This window comes from Castor canadensis, chromosome 9, assembly GCF_047511655.1.
Source record: "Castor canadensis chromosome 9, mCasCan1.hap1v2, whole genome shotgun sequence".
Classification (NCBI taxonomy): domain Eukaryota; kingdom Metazoa; phylum Chordata; class Mammalia; order Rodentia; family Castoridae; genus Castor; species Castor canadensis.
The window spans coordinates 19,539,423-19,552,084 of NC_133394.1; the positions used below are offsets into that span (position 1 = coordinate 19,539,423).

At 44.7% G+C, this 12,662-nt stretch overlaps 1 long non-coding RNA gene across 8 annotated transcripts in view; it reads left to right on the forward strand.

Annotated features, from left to right (window-relative positions):
- The window catches only part of LOC141410836 (uncharacterized), a 125,079-nt gene that overhangs the window by 57,296 nt on the left and 55,121 nt on the right, over positions 1–12,662 (forward strand). For 2 of the 8 annotated variants that reach the window (XR_012435604.1, XR_012435602.1), the window contains one exon: positions 2,581–4,920. The exons of the other annotated variants lie outside the window; for them this stretch is intronic. This is a non-coding gene — a long non-coding RNA (uncharacterized lncRNA). Of the gene's footprint in view, positions 1–2,580; positions 4,921–12,662 lie in introns of those variants that run through there. 8 annotated transcript variants of the gene reach the window in all.

The following is a 12,662-nucleotide window of genomic DNA, read 5'->3' on the forward strand; positions in this document are numbered from 1 at the left end:
TGAAATAGGCCTTTTATCTGCATTGCTTCTCTCACAGTACGTTACTTTTATTTGCCTTTTGATAGATGGGGCTGTGTCAATAGTAGCCAGTCATCCCATTAGCCAGGCTGACAGCACAGCCTGCAGATGTGGAGGGTTCTGGAGGTGGGCTGTCTCTTCCCCTTTTCCTGCACTAGGCTCTCAGTTCCACCTGTGGCTGCCCAGGGATTGGCAATGCAGTGTAAATAAGAATGTCTTCCATGTGCAAATTGCAGCAATTGGCTTCTCCCTCCTCTCTTCTGCCAGGCAATGAAGAATGTACATGGGAGGCACATTTGATGCCTGAGGAACGTTTGTTTCCATTTCACTGTCTCTAAGTATCGTATTTTGTGGGCTCAGAGGCAACAGCAGGAGGAACGAGATAGACGTTCACTTGGCTGGATGTTGACTTGACACAGCCACATGGGTCAAAGACAGCAATTTAGTCATTAAAAGTCAAAAATGCCTAAGGACGCCCATGTTCATGCAGGCCTATACCCAAGCATAGCCCAACCTGAATTCATCTTCTTCTTTCCAAAGTCTGTCCCATCTCTTGCTCCATAGCCCAGTCATCCTACTGTCACTTGGATGAGTGGGAGGACCTGGAAGTCGTCCTTAACTCTTTCTCTTCCTTTTCCCCACAGTATACCACAAACTGATAAATCTTATCAGTTTTATTTTACGGCATTTTAACATTCCTGGAATCTTCTACCCTGTCATCTCTACACACAGTCCAAGCCCCCATCCTCTCTGACCTGGACTTTCTTCTCTCCCATCCTTGTCTTACCCTGTAAGCTCTCGTCTTAAAAATATAAAAAAGAATTTTGTTTTAGGGTAAGCCGTGGATGTGGGGCTGGGGAGAGAAGAAAGAGACACCACAGAACCTGTCTTTCTGTAACTCCTTTAAGTGTCTTCCCATTGCCCTTTAAGTTTGGGTTCAAGTCCCCATTCCTTCCACAAGGTCATTAGTCCTGCCTCCACCCATCTTACCTACTAATTGCTGCTCTCCTCCTCATGTTCCCTGCACCTTCAGGTCTTTCACATGTCCACACTCACCTTGACCCTTTGAATTGTGCTTCTGTGCCTGGAGTTGGGGCTCAAAACATGATATCCCAAAGTAGGGCACAAAGGCATGCTGAGTACTTTGAACTGGAGGAGACTGGAAAGCCTCAGAAACACAGAAACACTTGTCTGTCTTCCACCATCCCCCAAGAGGGGTGACCCTATACTGTCTCTATTTTCCCTTCCTCCTCCAAGTGTGTCATAGAAACTAGAATTCCTCTCCCCAAAGCAAGCCCTAAAACCTGGGAAGGTCATTCCCTGCCCGCCTCTTTTCTCCTTGTGAGTGCTCATGTGCCAGGTGTCCTACGCCATACCTGAGGGGAAGGAATGTCTAACAGAGGCACAGAAAAGAATCTGAACGAATGAGACTTGCTGAGTTCTCACCAGTTTATTAATGTTGGGTCAGACCCCCTTTTTCTCCAGTTATGTCTCCCCACATCTATCCACTGCCTTCATCAGACTTAGCATAAAAATGCAGTTTGTCCTGGGTCATTTCTGAAAGCTCCCCTGTCATGTAACACTTCACTAAATAAATGTGTTATGCTTTTCCCCTGCTAATCTGTATTTTGTTATAAGGGTGTCAGCCATAACCCTTGTGGTAGGGGAGGAAGAGACTTTTGAAAGAACTGCTTTTTCTTCCACACACTGGGAAGGCTTTTCTTGTTCTGTTCCTCTCCACAGGATTCCTCAAGCTTGGTACCATTTATTTATCTATTTTTATTCCTTTGTGTTAGTCAGATTCTTGACAAAACACCTGAGCTAACCAACTTAAAGGAGGAAAGGTTTATTTTGGCTCATGATCACAGAGCTCTGGTGCTTGGGACCTGTAGCAGCACAATGCATCATGGTGGAGCACATGACAGAGGAAACGATTAGTTTCATGGTGATGAAGGGAGGGAGGGAATGGGGAGAGAGACAGGATGTCTGAAGCCCCAATATCCTTTCAAGGGCTCTCCTCCAATGATCTAACTTCCTCCCATTAGGCTCCACCCCTTAAAGGTTCCATAGTGCTATGGGCTGGGGACAAAGCACATGAACCTTTGAGGGACATTCAAGATACATACTTGGTGTAGACTGTTAGCTCCATGGAGGAAGGAACTGTGTCTGTTTTGGTTGCCATTGTATCCCTAGCACACAACACAGAGGCTAGAAACCAGTAGATACTAAAAAAATTTCTATAGTATTTGAATTGAAGGGATTTTTGAAAAATCTGCTTTGGAACTGTAAAGGCTATGCAATACTGGTGATATTTATTTCTGCTTTCCATCTCAGAACAAGCAGGATGGAATATTCTATTATCATTTGAACCTAAGTGGAACTTATTTATATCTGCGTGCTCAGGCTTCCCAGCATTTGCATCTTAAGCTTTTTATTTATACCTGCAGAATGAAGGGATTTGTGACTCTTTAAAGGAATTTCAGACGATAGTCAGCAGGTGGGTTCATTAAGGAAGTGACAACATTCTCATCACTATTTTTGTGTCTTTTTTTTATGGTTTAGAAACTGAAAAACAAAGAGACATACAGCTGAGGCCAAATAAAGTAGAAGATGAACTAGATTCTGGCTTTGGAGAACTTCCCTCACCCCTTCAAAAGGACCGGCCCCAGGGTCCTCATCGCAGGGAGGGGCTGCTGGCCTGCTGGAATGCAGAGCTGGAGTGGGAAGCACCAGGGCTATCTCACACCTCAAACATCCTGAGCGCAAAGCCTCTACGAATTTTGGGGCTTTCATCATACCTCAGTTTCCTCACTTGTAAAACAGAGATGGAATCTCTGCTCTCACAGGATTATTGCTAAGATTCAAGCAGATACCCATCAGAAAACTCTATAAATTCTGAATGTAAATTAAAGGTGGTATGATTGCACCATGGAAACAAACTTCCCAAGTATAAAACTAAAGTAGGGTCTTTGACTGTGAGCTGCTCCCACCAATATAACTCTGTGTGAATGACCATTTGTCAAGGCCAAGGCTGACATGTGCATGACTCCATACCTCAGCCTGTACACTCACAGAAATGGCCCTTAGCCATCTTTCTTCCCACTGACCCTCATGGTGTCAGACACCTACCGAATAAATGTTTGTTGACTGAATGCAAGATAGGAAGCAAAGAGGAAGAAGGTCCGTAGGAAAAGGTGAGTAGGGGAAAGGTAGACTAGATCCCTAGAGAAACTTACAAGACATTGAAAATGAATAGAAGCACCTTCTTAACTGGAGTGTGCCTAATTCGCTTGGCTTAAACCCCAGCTCCTAGGATTTTGCCTGGAAAGGGACCAGCTGTAGGGATGCTGATGGGGAGGAAAGGAAGTGCTCTTGGTGTAGGCTTAACTCAGCTTTGGTGGCCTCTTCTTGGGGGGCCCTGCTGAGCCCTGGGAGCAGTGGTATAATAAGAATGCTGAGATTTGGAAGCCTTTCAAGAGATGCAGGCCCTGGCCTCATCCCCAAACAAAGCTGATAGAGGCAATTACAAAATGTTTCTGTACAGTCCTCTGAAATAAACACCTCTCCATCCATTGGAAATCTGCAAGGTCCCTGCGGTGTACTGCACTTGGTGATATAGTGAGGAGAAAGGAATCGCAATGGGTTCATCCCAAGCAGGGGGACAGGACTACCCCCTTAAAAGGACTATCTCCCTTTTTAAGGAGTGGGACATGGGTCCTGATGGGAAAGGCCCTGCAACCTGTAAGCCTGACTGGCCACCTCTCTCTCAACTGCTCTAGCTTCATCCTTGGTCTATGGATAGCAAAAGTCCATAGTGGCAGGAGCCCAGGGGACAACTCTCTGTGTGTGTGTGTGTGTGTGCAGTACTGGGGATTAAACTCAGGGCCTCATGCTTGCTAGGCAAGCAGCTCTATCACCTGAGCCATGCTCCCAGCCTCTTTACTTTCAGTTTGTTTTTCAGATAGACTTTTGCACTTTTGCCTAAGCTGGCCTCAGACCATGATCTTTCTATCTCTGCCTCCTGAGTAGCTGGGATAAGAGGTGTGAACCACCAAGCAGCCCCACCAGAGGACTCCTTTTAATCTTCTTTGCTGGGAAATTGCAAATCACCAAACTGCATGTTGGCCAAGCAGTAAACTTTTAGATTTACTCAACAGTTTTCTTCTACATCATTTCTGCAGCCAATGAATAAGGAATCCTTCCTTTAGGATCAAAAAGTTTTTTTGTTTAATCTTGCTAAGGGAAATGGCTGACTGTCCATTGTGAGCTGAAATTGATTCTCCTCCCGTTTAGTTGGAATGGAGCCCCTTTTTGTCCACACTTGCTGAGGCCTGGGAGGGAATGATTCCAGGGGAGAGTGATCTAGGGGTGCTGCCTCACCCCTGTGGCTTCCCAGGTCTTGGGTGATGTTGTTGGAGGCAGAGAGAAGGCCTTGAACTGGACACAAGTGTTCTTCAGCTGATGGAAGGCCACTTCAGGGCAGATGGAACAGCCACCAAGGACAAGAATGGTAATTACTCACCCAGTCCTGAGCCTCTCATTGAATCTGTCCTGCTCTTCAGCTCTTCCTGCACATACAGCAAGAGGCTACTTGTCATCGCAAAGATTGCACCAGAGCCTCAGGGTTGACAAGAGTCTTCTCTGTCACAGCCACTTTCTCAAAACATTTAATAAGCAGGGCCTGTCAATGGCCCCAGCAAGCCTCATGCAGGCCTGTGTGACACACAAGTCCACAGTTCCTGCCAAGGCCCTTCAAGCTTCATTTTGGATGTGCTGCAGCCAAGTTGCTTTCAGCAAGGCCCCTCCCATTCCACCCCTAAGGTTAGTGAGCTGGCAACTCTGCTGAGGAGGGCCTTTCTTTCCAGGAGGGGAAGAATACAAGAAAGCTGCTTTCCCTCATGTGTGTGGGATTTCTGAACAAAGGGGCCTGTGTGTGCTGCAACAGTGTCTCTGCATCTCCAGTATGGGCCTTGTTTGGTGCATCTGGCTGGAGGGTCAGCAGCGTGGCCGAGGGTGTGCACTTGAATACAGATTGCCCTGAGCTGCTGGGCCTGGCTCTGGCAGCCCCCGCCATTCAACTGCCAACAGCTTGCAGGCCTGTTTGCTACACGACCAACATCCTGTTCTGTGATTTGACAAGAGTCCCAGGCTCTCTTTGCATATCGGAACTCTGGTTCCTGTGCACCCAGCTGGACAACAGAGGTGTTCTTCACCATTGATTAGCCACTCAACAAGCTCAGGAAATGTACCTCAAAACTCCTGGGGTCCTTTGTGTGCCTTTCCACCCACAGCTTTTCCCTGCAAGCAGTGAAGAAGTTGTTATCCCATGCAAGGATCACATTCTTCACCAGATTCTGGTATAAATAAGGAAAGTTGGATGGCCTCTCCCTTACTTTCTCAACAGCTACCACCCCATAACAGTAATTAGAGACCTCATTGTGGAGCTGGTGTAATTGAAATGCATCTTGGGTATTTGTCTCTATGATGCAACAGTGATGCTTTTGTGTGACTATTTTGTCATATAATATTTTGCATTGAGCTTGGCTCAACTCACTCTCTTGTATCTCACTCTCAGTTACGCTGAAAACAAGACAAACATAACCCCCTTTGATCACATCTGCTCATCCTCCCAGTTGTCTCACATCCACTGAGCCCTCCATCTCGTGCCCATTGATCAGGGTCCTCCCATCCTCCCTCTCTTCACTCTCCTCCCAGGACCTAATGGTATACCAGACCCCTCAACTGTCCTCAACATCATTAAGCAGAACCCTAAGTTAGATGCACGGGATCTCACTACCATTGCCCTTGCCACGTCTCCAAGGCTCAGTGCTTCTGGGGAAGCAGACACGTGCATAGGCCAGGCCACCACAGGCGCAAGACTCTCTCCTCCACTGGGTCCTTGGGGTTGCCTATTTCACCTTCACTTGTCCTTGAACAGCTCCCTCTCCCCTCTCCCCAGGCTCTTCCCATGGCTCTTATTCAAACGTCTCTTTCATCTCCCCTTTGCCTGTGCATATACTCATGTTTCATGCCTTGTGTCTTTCTCTAGTTATTGCTCAACTTCCCTCCTCCTGTTGTCTTCTAAACTTCTTGCTGTCTGCTCCTGTTTCAACTACCTCACTACTAAAACTGCTGTCATGGAGGTGACCAACAAGGTTCCTGATCATGTATTGATAGTTTCAGTCTTTTCCTTATTAGGACTTTCTGTCCTAATAAGTGGATTGCCATCCACTGTTGGTCTGAAATGTTCCCTTCTTCCCCCACTTGTCTCATGCATGTCAGTGTCCTCAAGATACTATTCTGACTCACTGCTCTTCTTGCTCCACCACGCCTGCTCCCTGGAGACACACCCTCTCTCCTGGGACATGCAAATAACTCCCAAAGGCCTCTCTGTAACCAAGCTCTTTGCTCCTAGCTTCTCCCATAGGCACCACTGTGCATTTCCAAATTGGCAGTATGGATAATCGTCATTTCCCTGTTAAACCACACCCTACACACCCACCCAATTGCTTGGGTTTTTTAAATGATGCTACAGGGGTGGGAGTGCACAACCCTAGCCCTGCCTGTCTCCACTCACCCACTCAATCACCAGGTCATCCCGAATCGCCTTCCTACAAATCTCTTAAATGTATCCCTTGTCTCCACGCCATCCCTACCAGCACCAGCACTTTCTCACCTGGATGTCATGGTGGCCTTCTGGGTGTTTGTCCTGTTTATAGACCTTGCCCTCTTCTACCTGGAAGTTAGAAAGTCCCCTCCAAAAAGTGAAATTGGTCTTATTAAGTCCCTGCTTAAACTCTCCCATGATTTCCCTTCTGGACTCTGTGCAGTTCTCTGGGACCAAAACAGCTAGCCTTTCTGTAGTCATGAGTTTCCTGCCCTCAGCCACCATTGCCCACACGGTCTCATTTCTCACTCAGCACTCCTGGGGTAGGGGGGATCCTCCTCCTCCTCCTGGGCTCAGTCATCTCTTCACTTGGTTGACTCTCACTCATTCTTTAACACCAGCTAAGTCATTTCTCTTCAGTCCTCCTCCACAGCCATCTCATGAATGCTCCAATAATACTCTGAGCCTACCTAGCCCCATTGCGAATTTTGTCCCTAAAATGAATGTGTGGGAGTCCTAACCCCTCTGAATGAGGCCTTAGTTAGGTAAGATGAGGTCCCAATGGAGCAGAGTGGGCCCCTAATCCAATATGATTTGTGTTCTTATAAAAAAGGGAAATTTGGACACAGAACCCTCCCCCCAAATAAGAGGAGAATGCCATGTTGAGATGAAGACAGAGATGGGGGTGATGCTTTGCAAGCCAAAGATTGCCAGCAGCCCCCAGAAACTAAGGGAGAGACCTGGATCAGATCCATCACTCTTATCTCTCAGAAGGACCCGACCCTGCTGATACCTTGATCTTAGCTTCCAGACACCAGAAGTGGGAGGCAACACATTTCTATTGTTAAGCTACCCAGTCTGTAGGACATTTCATAGCATCCCAGAAGTGGACACACCCTCCACTGGATTACTGAGAGTTGCCATTGGTTACCATTCCCCACTGTGAACTTCTTGTAGCCTCAATGCTAAGAACAGTGCTTAGAGCATGAAGGACTGAACAAGTGTTTGATGAATGAATGAATGAACAGCATTCCAAAAAGTTAAACAAGCCACAGATTATGATGCCTACCTGATTTGCTGCATCTCAACTCCCTAAATTTCTTTTCCCCTAAGGATTACTGTTGAGTCTGTCCATGTCTTTCTGTCTTATCATGGGTGGATGTGTTGCTTATTCTCTGGTTATCCTTCTAGAAGGATTTCTGCCTCTTTCTGCCCATTTTTTAGCCATGGCTACTGGTCTTCCTGGGAGGCTCTCTCCCAAGTTCCAGCACTCTCTAAGTTCTGGCCACCCTGCTTCTGTCCCTTTGTGTGTTTAGACCTGGGAGTGGTTAGGACCTCTCACTGTGGCTAGTGTCAGGGGGTTCATTCCTTGTCTTCTGAATTCTGCCTACTGCTCTGAAAGTAGTTCCTTTATTCAGGGCTGATGAGCCATCTGTTTCCTGCTGGGACCCTGACAAATATAGTTGGTAAGCAGGTGGGTGGGGACAGAGATGATAAGTCTGGTTCAAAAATAATTGCTTGGGTTTTTTAAATGCTCTTTTAAATCCCATTGCTTAATTCTCTCCCAGTTCTGTTCTCAAAGTATCACATACCTAGCATTTTTGCACAAAGCCTGCTATGCTTTCTGACCTATGCAATTGATATGCATTTGACTAAACATAGAAAGTGTTTAGTTTAATTCAACGTTTTATTGAACACCTGAGGTATGCGAGGCTCAGTGGTGGGCATTGAGGGTCCCAGAGGAGAAAGTCTTGTTTTTGCTCAAAAAGACCAAGAGTCTAGTGTGGAGGTAGAGACAGACACAGAGCATGGGGCTGTGCGAGCAGGGAGGAGGGCACAAGGCCCATCTCCATAAACACTGAAATGTTGGGTTGTGCCCTCCCCAGTCTAGTCATCTTAGAGACACACTTGCCTTTCTGCTTTGGTTGTCCTTCACAGAACCATCTTTAGCTGTTTCATTGAAGAGCTGTCCTCTCTGACTGCCAATATACATGGCATTCTCACTTAAGATTCTTTGGTGTCAAACTTCCACCTTATATTTTCTGTTTTCCTAACATTGTCAGTCCTTTCTGTCAAGTGTTTCTGATGTTGCCCATCCACATGGGGTGAGGGAGGATCTTCCTCACTGAGCCTACTGATTCATAAGCTAAATGCTAAAAGATTATCTGGACCAAAAATTCTCAATTCTGGATGATTGCAAGAGTGGCTGTTTTAAAATACAGTATCTAGAACCTCACTGAATCTTATTTAATCAAAACCAGAAAGAAGGAGAAGGGAGGAGAGAGGAAGAGAGCGTTCAAGGAAACCTGGAGGTGAGGATGTCCTGTTTAAGACCTTGTGATGACTATGGTCCTCAGTGTGATTGGTTGAGTGAGTACTATTGTTCTGAATTGGCTCTTATTACAACAACGGCAATTTAGGTCTAGGTTTTTCCAACTGGACTTTGGCCATTTGAGTGTGTCATACTGGCATACAGATGGATATACAGATCAAGGGAATAGAAGTGAAAGGCCAGATATAAACATTATATTTATAGCCAGTTGATTTCCTACAAGGGGGCCAAGTCTATTCATTAGGAAATGCCTTTTCAACAAATATTGCTTGGAGAACCAGTTGTCATGCATAAGGATGAAGTTGGACCCTGACCTTACACTATATACAAAAAGAAATTCAAAATGGATCAATTATCTGAATGTAAGAACTGAACTATAAAATGCTTAAAAGAAAACAGAGACATGAGTCTTTGAGACTTTGGATTACAGAATGACTTCTTAGATGTAATACCAAATGCTTACTAAACAAAAGAAAAATAGATAAAACACAATTCTTGTGTTCAAAAGATAATGTCAAGAGTAAAATACCATTCAGAGAAGGAGAGAAAATATTCACAAATTTTGTATCTGGTAAGAGATTAATATCTAGAATACAAAAAGAGCTCCTACAACTCAACAACATTGAAAACAAGTAATCCAAAACACTTGAGTAGACTTTTCTGCAAAGAAGGTGTCTAAATGGACAATAAGGATATGAAAAATGCCTAACATAATTAGTTGTATTAGTCAAGGCTCTCCAGAGAAATAAAACAAATAAGAAGGACAGACAGATAGTTGAAAGATAGATAGATGATAATGGATAGATAGATGGATAAGTGATGGGAGAGAGAGAGAGAGAGAGAGAGAGAGGGAGGAGGGAGTATTTATTATGGGAATTGGCTTATGTGATTATGGAGCCTACAGAGTCCCATGATATTCCATCTATAGGCTGGAGAATCAGGGAAGCCAAAGACCTGAGAACCTGGGGGGCTACTGATGCAGTTTTAAGGCTGGAGAACCTGGTGTTCTGATGCTAAATGGCAGAGAAGATGGGTGTCCCAGCTCCAGAGGGGACAATGAATTCACCTTTCCTCTGCCTTGTTGTTCAATATTAGCCTACCACCAATTGGATGGTGCCTACCACATGGGGTGAGGGAGGATCTTCCTCACTGAGCCTACTGGTTCACGTACCAAAATCCTCAAGAAACATTTTCACAGACACCCAAAAACAATGCCTTACCAGCCATCTGGGTATTTCTTAACCCAGTCAAGTTGACACCTAAAATTAACCACCATTCTAGTCATCGGGGCAATAAAATTCAAAACCACAAAGGCATGTCAGTAGTAGGACAACTATGGAAAGTAACCAATGCTGGCAAGGATGGATGCATTGCTGCTTATGTAAAATATTTCAACTGCTGTGGAAAATGGTTTTGGCAGTTCCTCAAAAACTTAAACATAGGGCTGGCGGTGTGACTCAAGTGGTAGAGAGCCTGCATGGCAAGTGCAAAGCTCTGAGTTTGAACGTCAGTGCCACATGACCTAGAAATTCTCCTCTCTTGGCATATATTTGAGAGAATTCAACATGTACGTCCATACAAAAACGTGAACACAAACGTTCATATCGACATTATTCATAATGGCTAAGAAGTGAAAATAAGCCACACTGTCAACTGATGAATGGACAAATGGTCTCATACATATTATACACACACAAGAGAATAGTCAAAAAATGAGGTACTGATACATGATACCACAGAGATGAACCTCGAACCCAATTGGCTAAGTGAAAGAAGTCAGTCACAAAATACTGCATGTTGTATGATTCCACTGATAGGAAATGCTCAGAATAGACAAATTGATAAAGACCAGAAAGTAGCTTAATGGTTAACAGGAATTTGGGGGAGAGGGGAATGGTGAATGGCTACTAATGAATGTGGGTTTCTCACTGAGGTGATAAAAATGTTCTAGAATTAGATAGAGGTGATGGCTGTACCAATATTATACCAAAATATTAAAAATACTAAAAATCATTGAATTGTATATTTAAAGAGTGAATTTCATGATACGTGAGTTATATCTCAGATATCTGATATTAATTTAAAGAATTGCCTAGGCATTTGGGTCCTGGTAATCTATATTTGAAATAAGTCTATGAAGATTCTCAGGCAAATCAATATTTGAAAACCCAGTCATAACTATCTCATGTGTATCACTTTATATTCCTTGAAAATTCAAAGAATTTTAAGTCTGCTATAAAACAAAACAAACAAGCAAAAAATAGACGAGCCAAGGTATGGAAAGTGATCATTCATCAAATAAATATTTAGCTGCTGCCTGCAATGCAGCAGGTGGCATGCTGGGCCCAGTGAGCTGGCCGCAAACGGCAATAAAAGAGTTTAGAGTCCAGGAGGGATGCAGACATGTAAACAGCTACGGTACAAGAAGACAACTGTGACATCTGATTTAATGAACATTTGAACAGAGAATAGCAATATCAATAGGGAACCCCAACGTGAGCCCAGAGGAGCCAAAGGACAAGGCAGCATTTGAGTGGAGACTCAGGATCTGAACATGTAGAAAGACAAGAGAGATGAGGAGTTGTGTACAAAGGCACAGAAGATTGGGAGAGCTTGGTATATTAAAGCAACCACAAGAGGCTGAAACAAAATGCACAAGGGAGGAGAGGCAGGAGAGGAGACCAAGAGTTATGTTTCACTGTACAGTGAGATGCTACTGGAGAATTTAGCAAAACAGAATCACATTCCTAGTTTGGGAAGGTCAGTCTGATGGCAAGGTAGAGGTCTGGAGGAGAGGGAGCCAGAGGGCTGAAAGGCTTTGTCTTGAAGTCCTAAAGTTTCAAATAAAAACAGTAGAGGGAAAGGAAGGAAAGTTTGATTCTGGGGTTAATGCATTCTTGGCCTCTACCCACTAGACACTATGCACCTCTCCAGTTGTGAAAACCAAAAAATATCTCTAGATATTACCAGAAGGCAAAATCTGGGGAAACAACATCTTCTGTAGCTGAGAACCACTGGTCTGAGTTAACTGAATCCAGCAATGGAATAGTGTCACATTTCTGAGGCGATGTGGAGATTCATTTAACTTTTCATATAAGATGTATTTGAGTCCTGGGACTCCACAGAGCTTACAGATGCAGTCATGTGACCCTCTTGTGCTAGCCAGTAAGTGTCTGTATGTGAGGCAGAGCTAGTGTTAGATTTGCTCTGAAGGTGAGGTCATGGGGCTGGGTGAGGTCTGGAGCTCTTACCTTTCTTTAATGATTGGGAGATGCCATTGGCTACCAAACGGATAACTGTGAACAACTAACTTGACTTGTCATTCTGCTATAGAGTGGTCCAAGATGACTTGTGGATATCATTCCTGAAATAGGGGAGGGGACCTCCAAGAAAGTGCCAGAACAAAAGGGGATGATGCAGTGGAACCGGCCCTAGGGCTGGAACTTTCAGGACGCACAGAAGGGAATTCTGGGTCTGTGATTGGCTGATGAGTGTCTTCACATGGTAATAGCAAGGTTCAATCACACCTCTGTATAGCTTTGAGGACACACAGATCTCACAGAGAGCTCCATTTTGACAGCCATGGTGTCTAGTTAACTGTCACACCATGAAAAGGACCTCAGACAGATCTCTTTTGTCATCATTCACACTCTAGGCCTGGATTCAGCTATAGCTCTGCCCTCACTACCATAAGCCTGATCCAAA